This window comes from Balaenoptera borealis, assembly GCF_965194805.1.
Source record: "Balaenoptera borealis genome assembly, chromosome: 17".
Lineage (NCBI taxonomy): Eukaryota > Metazoa > Chordata > Mammalia > Artiodactyla > Balaenopteridae > Balaenoptera > Balaenoptera borealis.
Genome location: NC_138876.1, coordinates 40,778,822 through 40,789,637, shown reverse-complemented (window position 1 = coordinate 40,789,637; position 10,816 = coordinate 40,778,822). Strand labels below are relative to the sequence as shown.

General features: G+C 49.6%; 1 long non-coding RNA gene across 1 annotated transcript; it reads left to right on the top strand.

The window, feature by feature from the left end:
- The first annotated feature begins 282 nt into the window (after positions 1 to 282).
- LOC309615202 lies at positions 283 to 5,630 on the top strand. The gene is made up of 2 exons (XR_014236625.1): positions 283 to 2,464; positions 3,689 to 5,630. It is a non-coding gene; the product is annotated as an uncharacterized lncRNA (long non-coding RNA).
- Positions 5,631 to 10,816: the final 5,186 nt, after the last annotated feature.

The window sequence follows — 10,816 nt, the reverse complement described above, 5'->3', positions numbered from 1 at the left end:
TTCGGTGCTGGTTTCCCTCTGACTTGACCATCATCGTGGGAGACCTGAGCATCCGTGTCAATGAGACCCTCTCCATGCCGACAATCCGTGCAGCCTCCCCTCCCTACGGCCACAGCACGGACCTCGTCGTCCTACCTCTAAAGTGTCGCCTGAGCCCAACCTCTCATCCTTCCCGGGCTCTCCTCCCTCCCACCCATCTATTCTGGGCCCTCGCTAGGATCTTGAGTTCCTAGCCTCTTCACACTTACCGTGCTCAGTTTCCTGCCCTGGTGCCGCAGTTCTCTCCCCGCACTCCCAGCCCCGTCCCAGGCCTGGGACCCGGGCCCACCTCTATCGCCTCTGTCGCAGAGCCGAGGAGCCCCGATGCAGCTGCTCTCAGCCTCTTACGTGGACTTGGTCCCTCCTTCTCCCACTTGCCTTCGCTGGTTCAACCCTAACACTTTCCTCAGGCTCTCCCCGCCCCCAGGAATGACTCCACTTTCTATTTTTTTAGAAAAGGGGTCCTCAGGTGTGGCCTCCTCCACTTCCTGTCCCCACTCCCCAAGCTTCTGGGACCAGCCTTTTCCTTCTGCCCCATCTCCTCGCGGAGCTACAGGCTGCAGGCAGTTACACTTCTCGTCTTCCCGCCTCCTCGGGACTGTCACGCCTTTGCGTGTCCCCTGGATTTCCTGTACCTTCAGCCTCATCTTCATTGCCTTCCTCCTCCCTGGATATAAACATGAGGATCTCGCCCTCGCATACCTCTCTGCCCATTGGTCTATGGAGGTCCTCTTGCAGCCGAGCGTGCTGGAAAGTCTCCTCGCTCCCTCTCTCCACCTCCTCACTCCCACTGGTACTATTTCCCTGACACCCGCCCAGGTGCCCACTGACATGGTCTTTTCAGCTCTCGCCTGGTGACTCTCAGGGGCAGGACTCGCTATCAGCCAGCCCCCTTTCTACCCTCTCACAATTTCTGTTCCCTTAGCTTTCCAGGCACCCCTCATTCTTCAGTCACTCCTTCTCTGTGCCACCCCCCAACCCCCAGCTGCTTTCCTCTCCGTGTGGATAAAGGTAATTCGTATTTCCCACAAAATGGGGGCCACCCTGGTGGCCAGGCCCACATCACAGATCTAACAAACCCAAGTCAGCCAGCACTTGCAGGACACACCTCACCATCAAGGACACCTAACGCACCAGTCGTGATCCTCTAACTCCGCTTTAGCTACCTTGCCCTAGAAAATAGGACCTGCTGGCCTTGCAAGGACATCCTGACTTCCTAGCCAACCATGCCTGTTTCCCGTCGTCACTTCTAAGCTCTATAAATTCGCTCTTGCCAAATCCCTGAGGAGGAGGGCTCCTCTGCTTGTGAGGCACTGTACTCCCCACACCCCTGGATTGTTTCCCCTTGAATAAGGATATCACACGTGGGCTTCCCTGGTGGCGCAGTGGTTGAGAATCCGCCTGCCAATGCAGGGGACACGGGTTTGAGCCGTGGCCTGGGAAGATCCCACATGCCGCGCAGAGCAACTAAGCCCGTGCACCACAACTACTAGCCTGAGCTCTAGAGCCTGCGAGCCACAACTACTGAAAGCCCACTTGCCTAGAGCCCGTGCTCTGCAACAAGAGGAGCCCCCGCAATGAGAAGCTGGTGCACCGTAACGAAGAGTAGCCCCCGCTCGCCGCAACTAGAGAAAGCCCGCGCGCAGCAACAAAGACCCAATGCAGCTATAAATAAATAAATAAATTTATTTATTTTTTTAAAAAATAAGGACGTCACACGTGTTACCAAATTGTTTTATTGTTGTCATTCCACAGTGTCTTGGGCATGCCGAGTTCTCCAGCCTTCCTCCCAGGCCCCCAGCTCTCTCAGGGGCCATATTCCCCAGCGAGCTCTCTCACACCTAGGGGTTCAGCCACTCCCTGCATCACAGCAGGGCTTCCTGGTTTGAAGGAAGCTAAGGTTGCCCAGTTCTCAGGCATGTTTGGGCCTGTCTGGGAGTCCAGTGGACAAACTCGCCCAGGTCTATTTGTAAGGGAACTAGGGATCTCCTGGGAAGAACCCAGCTACTGTTTCATTCCCTCCATCACAATCAACCAACAGATTTACCTCAACACACATTTGTGAGCATTCTTCTAGGCACTGGGGGATCAGAGAGAACAAAACAGACAAGATTTTGGTCTTCATGGAAATACACATAAACAAGATCAATAAGTAAGCTATGCTGTGAGAAATGCTAAGAAGAAAAATCAAGCAGGTGAGGAGGTAAGAAATGTGTGTGTGTGTGTGTGTGTGTGTGTGTGTGTGTGTGGACGGGTGCTGACATTTGAGATAGTGTAATCACTGAGAGGCAAACAACGACTGAAGAGGGGTGTGTGGCCACATGCAGGGAGAATGTTCCAGGCTGAAGGAACAGCAAGTGCAAAGGGCCTGAGAGGACAGCAAATGTCCTTTGCCTGAGGACTGGAGGAGCAGCCCAGAGTCAAGGTCAGAGCATCATGGGGGGCGTGTGTGGGGTGGTGGTTGTGTTAAGGCTGAGACCACAGGGTTTGTAAGGATTTGGGTTTTACTCTGAAGTGGGAAGACAGGGAGGGTTTGAGCACAGCATGTTCTGGTGGATGTTTTACTCAGGCTACTGTGTTAAGAATGGGCTGAAGGGGGACTTCCTGGTGGTCCAGTGGTTAAGACTCTGTGCTTCCAATGCAGGGGGTGTGGGTTCTATCCCTGGTCAGGGAACTAAGATCCCACATGCCTCGTGGCATGGCCAAAAATTAAAAAAAAAAAAAAAGAATAGGCTGAAGGGCAGAAACAGGAAGACTAGTTGGGAGGCTGTTTCAATAATCCAGGCAAAGGATAGCAGTGGCTGGGTCTGGGCTGGGAACAATAGAGGTGATGAGAAGTGGCTAAAATGTGCATGGGTTTTGAGGGTAGCGCCAATAGAATGATAATGCTGGGCCCACAGACTGGATGATCCAGACTCTGGGTACTGATGCTTGTCTACTTGGACCATGCCTTCAGGTAGCACAGTCAGGGTGGGCTAGGGATTTTTTTCACCCTGAAGCAAATTGATATTCTCAGAGTCAGTCATTATGGAAAGATGCTAATCCTGGGGCAGGAATGGAGGCAGGCTCGGACTGGGGCTAGGGTGTCCATGGGGCTTGGATCCCCAGGTGTGGAGATGCTGGGGACATTCCTGGTGATGGTGATGGTGGTGCTGTTGGTAGTGGTGGCTTTGAAGGGGGTGGCGGTGGCAGCTGCTTGAGTTAGCCCTGCCCTAGATGGGGCCTGGCCTGTTGAGGGACTAGGGTGCAGTGGGTTTTGTTGGTTTTCAGAGAAGCCACTTCTAATAGTGGTCAAACTTCACCTGCTTGTTGAACATCTGTTCTTTCAATGCAGACATCAGTGCCCTTGCTGGTGGGCCCTGGCGCCAGTGGGTCAGAGCTGGAGCCATGGCTCTTGGGTAGGCATCGGGACACAGGCATGGCTCTGAGTCTGGGGGGTCCACAGGGGGCAGGGGCAGGGAGGGAGGAACAATGGATGCCAGGTGGCCGCAGAGGTCTAGTTCAAGAAGTAAGTTCATGTGAATAAGTAAGCTCAAGAGTTCCCTGGGATTGTGTTTGAGATGAGTCGGAGTTCCCTGGGAGTGGGGAGAGGCGGAGACAGAGAAAGCTGGTCCTGGTGACTCACTGTCACATTCCTTTTCACTCTAAGCTCCTGTTGCCTGGGAAGCGTGCCTTCTCGTCAGCTGACTCCTGATCTCTCTCCAGGCCAGCCTTCTCTCCCAGTAACCGCACCTCTGCGCACCTTGGCTTCTGATAGCCAAGCTCTCAAACACAGCATGTCCCCTAATGAGCGCTTCCTCCCCTGACACCCTCTCTCTCCCTCCTGCTCTCAGTCTCCAGAGCGAGGCCCCCTTACCCTCCAGCCAGCTGCCCGGCCAGAGCCTGGAGTGCAGCTTGACCCCCTCTCTCTTCTTGTCTGTCACAGCCAATTAATCCTCTGACTCTGTGTATCACCTCCTAAACATCTCTCCACTCCCTCATCTTTTTCCCACCCTCGCAGCTCTGGCCAGAGTTCTGAGGTGGCCCCGGACAGGTTAATCTCCCAATCATTCGGTCCTCCTCTCCATCTTCCTCACCCCGCGGCCCCCGGAGTGCGTCCCGGGATGCTGGTTCCATCCTGCTCTCCCTTCATCGCCCTGGGGCGCTCAGCTCTCCCACTGCAGAGCATACAAGGCTCGGCTCCCTGTCCAGCCTTCGGCCCTGCAGCACTTCCCGGGCAGCCTCTCTGAACACGTGGTGGGTGGGAGGGTGGCGGCTCTGCCCAGTATCTTCTGTTTGCGTAGACCAGGAGGAATACTCGCCAAGGGAAGGCGTGGGAGGAAGCAGCCCTCCCCGCTGCCCGGTTCTCCTGGACTGTGGCTGGGCTCTCTGGGACCTGGGAGGAGGAACCCAGCCCCCCTCGGCGGGGTTATCTCCCCGTTTGTCCCACAGAAACGTTCATTGGGTGCCGGTGCGGTGCCTTTTGCCGGTGTTCATTGACTGGGCTGGGCTTTGCTTGGGGAAGGGGGAGGCCTGAGGTTTTGGGTGGGAGGAATCCAGTTTAGAGGGCTATTTATTATTCCGCTAAAACCCCAGCCAAGCCAGGCTCTCTCAAACCTCCATGCTTCAGCCTCTGTTCTTCCCTCCCTGAAATGGCCCATCCTTCTTGTGGCAAATTCCTCTCTTGTCTCCAGCCTCCCTCAGGCTCTGCATCAGCCACGGTGTCTCCCCAACCCCTTCCACGCTGCAGTGCTCCTTCCCCAGGCGTCCCCCCACACTTGGTGCCTTCTTCCATTCTCACCAGTACCTAATGCTACTGCAGTGTTTGTGTGTCTAATGCAGATTGTCCCCCTACCCCCTTACTTCTCATTTTTGTATCCCTTGCTCCTAGCACAGGGTCCGGCACACAGTATTTTGCTTGATAAAAGTTTGCCGAATAATTCAGTTCAACATAGTCTATGCCACATATATTATGTTCTAGGCATTGTAAGGTAAGCATTGGGATACAAGATGAATAGATGGGGACCCTTGGAGTTGTACAGTCTACTGGAAAAGTGCACACACTTGCAATTAAGTCCTTATCAAGTAATATGATAAGTCCTACAATAAATCTATGAAGAATGTAGCTCTTGGGTAAAGAAGTATTGGATCTGGAGTTAAGGCTGGGTTTAAATCTGCCAACTGAAAACTGGCAATTGCCATCTGCCTCTACAAAGATTGTCACTAACCACTGCAGTCTCTGACCTTCAACACACCCTAAAAAGAGTTTAGGGTGGAGATCAGGAATGAGGCACTCTCTGCTCTGGGAAAAACTGGCAGAACAGGCCTTCAGATAGTTAGATATTTTCAGAAGATTTTATGAGCCCAAATTCTTGCATCTTCTCATATCTAGAAAAGCACTAAAATAATTAACGGCGACGTCTGCTCCTCGCGACTAGCAGCAAGCTTCTGCCAAAATGTGTGCTTGATTGCATGTATCCCCCTTCACCAAAATCACATATATACTGACCTCACCCCTACCTCTTTGGAGCAGTTCCTCAGAGCTACCTGAGAAGCTGTCTCCAGGGCTATGGTCCTCATTTTGCCCCAAATAAAACTTAACTCACAAATCTCATGTCGTGCATTTTTTTTTCAGTCGACAAACCCTAGCTCCATAACCTACTAGCCTTTGTTTTCATAACTGTACAATGGGAACAATAGTACCTATCTCAATAGGTTAAAGATAAAATGAAATGTAGTATGTAAAAGCATCCTGCATAGTTACTGGGCACATAATATATGCCCAATCAACATTTGCAGAATTGTCCCTGCTGCTAGAGCCTTTGATTTTGCCTGGGGCAGTTGTACAGACTTTGCAGAGGAGTGACACTGGCACTAGATTTGGGGAGGGCAGCTGTAAATTGCATTTCTGGACAGAGGTCTCGGAGCTGTGGGCTGTAACCTGGGGAAGCTGAGGCAAGGCATCTTCCAGAGGACAGGAGCAAGGGGATCTGTGGTAATGTGTCCCCGACCTGCCCCACAGCTGCTGAGTCAGGCCCAGGCCCAAAGGGCTCTGTTTTGTCTGAGGGAGCGGTAGCTTGCTGCTGCAGGACAGGCCTGGACAGGCCCTGGGTGCTGGGACTTGTGCCCAGCTGTTTCATGGGAGCAGCTCACAGTCCTGCCCGGCCCCTCCTGTTCCTCCCATCCCTGCAGGGAGGCCCCAGGGAGCCTCAGCCCAGATTCCTAGAGTGACTGCCAGCTGGGATTTAGAGTGGGCATGCTTTTTCCTTGGGGCTTTAAAGTGCCGCCCCCAAAGCAAAGAATTCCTGCCCCAAGTGGCAGAGTTAAAGGTCAAGCAGCCCTGGATGAAATCCTAGCTCTTTGAGTTTATAACCTTGGGCGTGTAGTCTGATCTCTTTAAGACTAGTTCCTTCGTCTGTAAAATGGGGATAACAATTCCAACCTCCCAGGGCTGCTACCAGAATTAAATAAGGAAAGCTGTGCTTTCTTACTTTGCACAATGAAGACCTTTGTACCTGGCATTTATTATTCACAGTAGCTGTAGGGGAAAGTTAAAGAAAGGACCTAGAGACTCACTCTGATCTAATCAATCATGGAGTCCACAGAGTCCAGTGCTTCTCAAACTTTCCAGTTCAAATCACCCAGGGTTCTATGAAATGCAAATTCGGATCCAGTGGGCCTGGGGCAGGAGCTGTGAGTCTGCATTTCTAACAAGCTGCCCACCGGGACCACGTGCGAGCAGCACAGCTGTAGGTGCATCTCCTCACCTCTGCAGGACCCTGCCCCGTTCTCCTGACTGGCCTGGCTCCTCCAGCCTTCCCCAGCTCCATGCAGGCTGCTTACTCTTGTCAGATGAATCTTCCTAAAGTGGAGGAGAAAATTTCTGATGTACAGCCAAGAATGATTGCAGGAGCTGCTGCTTTTGTGGGAGAGGGGAGGGAGGGCATAGTTGTCTCAAGAGTGGATGGCCTTTAAGCTAGCAAAATGCCTCAGACTCTGTGGTGTGGGAGGTGAGTCACCGAGGGCTTGTTTTTAAGACTTTAAGTGGTATGAGGCTTAGCAAGAAAGGTGGCTGTTTCAGGCATGACCTCCCTCTGGGTGGGGGATGCTTGCTGTTAGGCTCTTTGCTGGACTCAGTTTCTCTGTTGGGAAAGGGCTCAGCAGGTGCCTGGAAGCCCTGGCTGATGCCAGTGAGGAGCACCTGCTCGGGAAGGAGGCCCGATGAAGGACCCAGAGCCGTCCTCTGTGCCCCATCTCCACGCAGCTCCAGTGTCTGCGGGGAGGAGGAGGGAGAAACAGTGGCCACACAGACATTCAGACAGATCAAGCCCTGCTTTGAAGAGCTGGCAGCCATCGCCATAATGTGCCTGGAGATGCTCTGGATAAAAGAGGAAAATGGGCAGAGGCACTGAGGCATAGGGCTGGTGAGGGGCTCACAGCATTGTGGGGGGCTGAATCCCGCAGGAGTCTTCCCTCGGGTGGGAGGACTTCTGATAGTCACAGTATCAGCCAACAAGAAGCTTTGAGCTGGCTTCACATATTTCTAATGTCAAGAAATATAAAGTTGAGATTTACTATTAATTAATTGCATGAAACTGAAGAAGGAGCTGTGCGCTGGCAGGGTCTGGAGTTGCGGCAGAGATTCGGCCGCCAGGGGTTGCGCTGGTGGAACCCTAACCTCGGATGCTAAGAGTAGGTCTGGAGGAGTGTAATTTTCGAGCTGATGAATGAGAAAATGCAGATGGCAATTACTGCACATAAACCACATTCAAGAGGACATTGGGGCCCCTGTGAGGCTTCATCAACTTTTTTGTTTTTGCATAAAAGAGATGACTGACATGAGCCTGGCTGGTCTGTTAGCTAAACACAGATGTGCATTTGCAGCTGTGGTTACACTTGTCGGGCTGTCAGGAGGAAACTGTATATTGAGTATTAATGAACAACTGATTGAATAGAGGAAACTGACTGTCCACCAGTTGTGGCTCTGATTCCACTTTGACAGCATAGACGTGAGATAAGGAAATGCTTCAAAACATGGGAGGGCCTGGAGTAGATCTATAGCAAATTATTTTACACCTATGGTGGCTCCGTGGGATTAAAAAAAACAACCCACTCTCATAATATTCTTCTTTCATTTATTTATTAATCTACTTCCAGAAAGTGATGGAGGCGACTTACAATTAAAAACACCTATGTAACATGAAATATCTAAAAATCTTATATGTTCTGGTATAATGTTATAAGTCATAATTTTAGTTATTACTTTAAAATGTATATCTCAGAAATAACTAAATTTCCTTGTCAATTGCATTATTATGAACTTTCACCAAATCTTTAACCGTGGTCATTTTTAAGTCTTTTGTCATTTACAGACAGTTCTGGGTGTACTCTGATGCTTTTGCAAAAATGTTCCTATAAAAGGGTTTCATCTTCAAGGAATTCATGGAAAAGACTCTGACAAGTACAGGTTTCTGGTAACTGACTATACTGCTGAACTGAATGAATAAGCATTTTCAGAACTCTAATGGAAAACTCATGAATTCATAAAAGTGCTAACAAAAGATCAAGATGAAAAAAAAATTTTACATGGGACTGAGTGAACTGATGAGGCTGATTATAATTTTTGTGACTTTCTGTTTGAATAATAAAAAAAAAAATCCCACAAGGACTCAGAGGCAAAAAATATACAAATCAATTTTCACTGCAAAGTAAAGGAGCTGTTACAGTGGAGGATTACTTGACTGAATGTCAATATTATGACATAGTATGTGTGTGTTTCGTGTTTGGTAATTGCAATCATTGTTGCTTTTGTTGTGGTCATCCATTTACAATGCTTGGTGTCAGTCCATTTATCTCTTGTAAAAATAAAATACAGTGTGTGTGTGTGAAAAAAGAAAAAAGAGCTAGGGCAGAGTTTCTCAAAAAAAGCCAAAATCTACAAACAGTAAATTCTGGAGAAGGTGTGGAGAAAAGGGAGCCCTCTTGCACTGTTGGTGGGATTGTAAACTGATACAGCCACTATGGAGAACAGTATGGAGGTTCCTTGAAAAACTAAAAATAGGACTACCATATGACCCAGCAATCCCACTACTGGGCATATACCCTGAGAAAACCATAATTCAAAAAGAGACATGTACCACAATGTTCATTGCAGCACTATTTACAATAGCCAGGACATGGAAGCAACCCAAGTGTCCATCGACAGATGAATGGATAAAGAAGATGTGGCACATATATACAATGGAATGTTACTCAGCCATAAAAAGAAATGAAACTGAGTTATTTGTACTGAGGTGGATGGACCTAGAGTCTGTCATACAGAGTGAAGTCAGAAAGAGAAAAATAAATACCGTATGCTAACATATACATGGAATCTAAAAAAAATGGTTCTGATGAACCTAGGGGCAGGACAGGAATAAAGATGCAGACGTGGAGAATGGACTTGAGGACACAGGGAGGGGGAAGGGTAAGCTGGGACGAAGTGAGAGAGTAGTACTGACACATATACACTACCAAATGTAAAATAGATAGCTAGTGGGAAGCAGCCGCATAGCACAGGGAGATCAGCTCGGTGCTTTGTGACCACCTAGAGGGGTGGGATAGGGAGGGTAGGAGGGAGACGCAAGAGGGAGGATATGGGGATATATGTTTATGTATAGCTGATTCACTTTTTTATACAGCAGAAACAACACAACATTGCAAAGCAATTATACTCCAATAAAGATGTTAGAAAAAACAAAAAACAAGTGCGACAGGCAGAACGGGATGGGCTCAGTGGCAGAGGCTGGGCTTTCAGGCCAAGGAGAGCTGGTCTTCCTGCCCTTCCAGCCTGTCCATCACACCAGCACCTGCTCCATTGGAACCTGGGTCATGGACTCAGACAGCAGCTTCCTGCCTGGATTCTGGACACTTCTGTGTCCTCTTGGCCCTGTGCACTGAATCCTGTCTCTCATCATTTTCTTCTCATCCACCATTTTAATTTGTTCTGTGGTCAAGTGGCCCTCTTTTATGTAGCTGATTGAGTAAATCAGCCTTTGATGTATATACTAAAGAATTTTTTATCTCTATACAAATACCATGATTAAGAATAAGAAAGTATTAGGAAAAGTATTGGAGGACTGTATAAATGAAAAGAATATAATTATTATTGCTTTTAAGTGGGGAATATTAAATAAAAGTGCTTTGAAGAAAAAAAAGATATGTAAACTGGGCAGCTTAAATATAAGTCAGAAAGAGCAGAAACTAGAGAGGAAGTGGAGAGAAAATTCTGCCCAGAACCCAAGGTAAGAGATACTAGGCATTAAATATGGGTCCGACGCTCTCTTGTCTTGCTTTCTTCACCTTCCTATACATAAGACTCCGAAGAAGTTGCATTTCCCGTGGCTTCCATCAAAGAAGTTATGAAACATTTCCCCAGGAGCTCAAAGCTGGATTCTGGATCAGCTTTCAGCAGCTTTCTGAGCCCAGAGAGCACTCAGGACCATCTTTTTGGTCCTGTGGCCCCCTACTCTGCTTCCCTCTCCGCACCCTGGAAGATTACTGCTAACTGCCCATGCTTGTTCCGGACCCCAGGCCCTGAGACAGCCGCTGTCTGGGCCTCAGTTTGCAGGGTGGGTGTCCAGTGGAAAGGCAGCCTCGGTGAGTACAGTGAGGCCAGGTCCTGAGGACAGTCTCTCAGCTGGTGTGCCCACCTGGCTGGATTCCCCTCCGAATAGCCTTCTGAATTGGGGCCGGGGGACCAACAGCGCAGGGAGAAGTCAAGAGTGGGAGAGACAGGCGGCTGGAGAGTGGGCGCGGC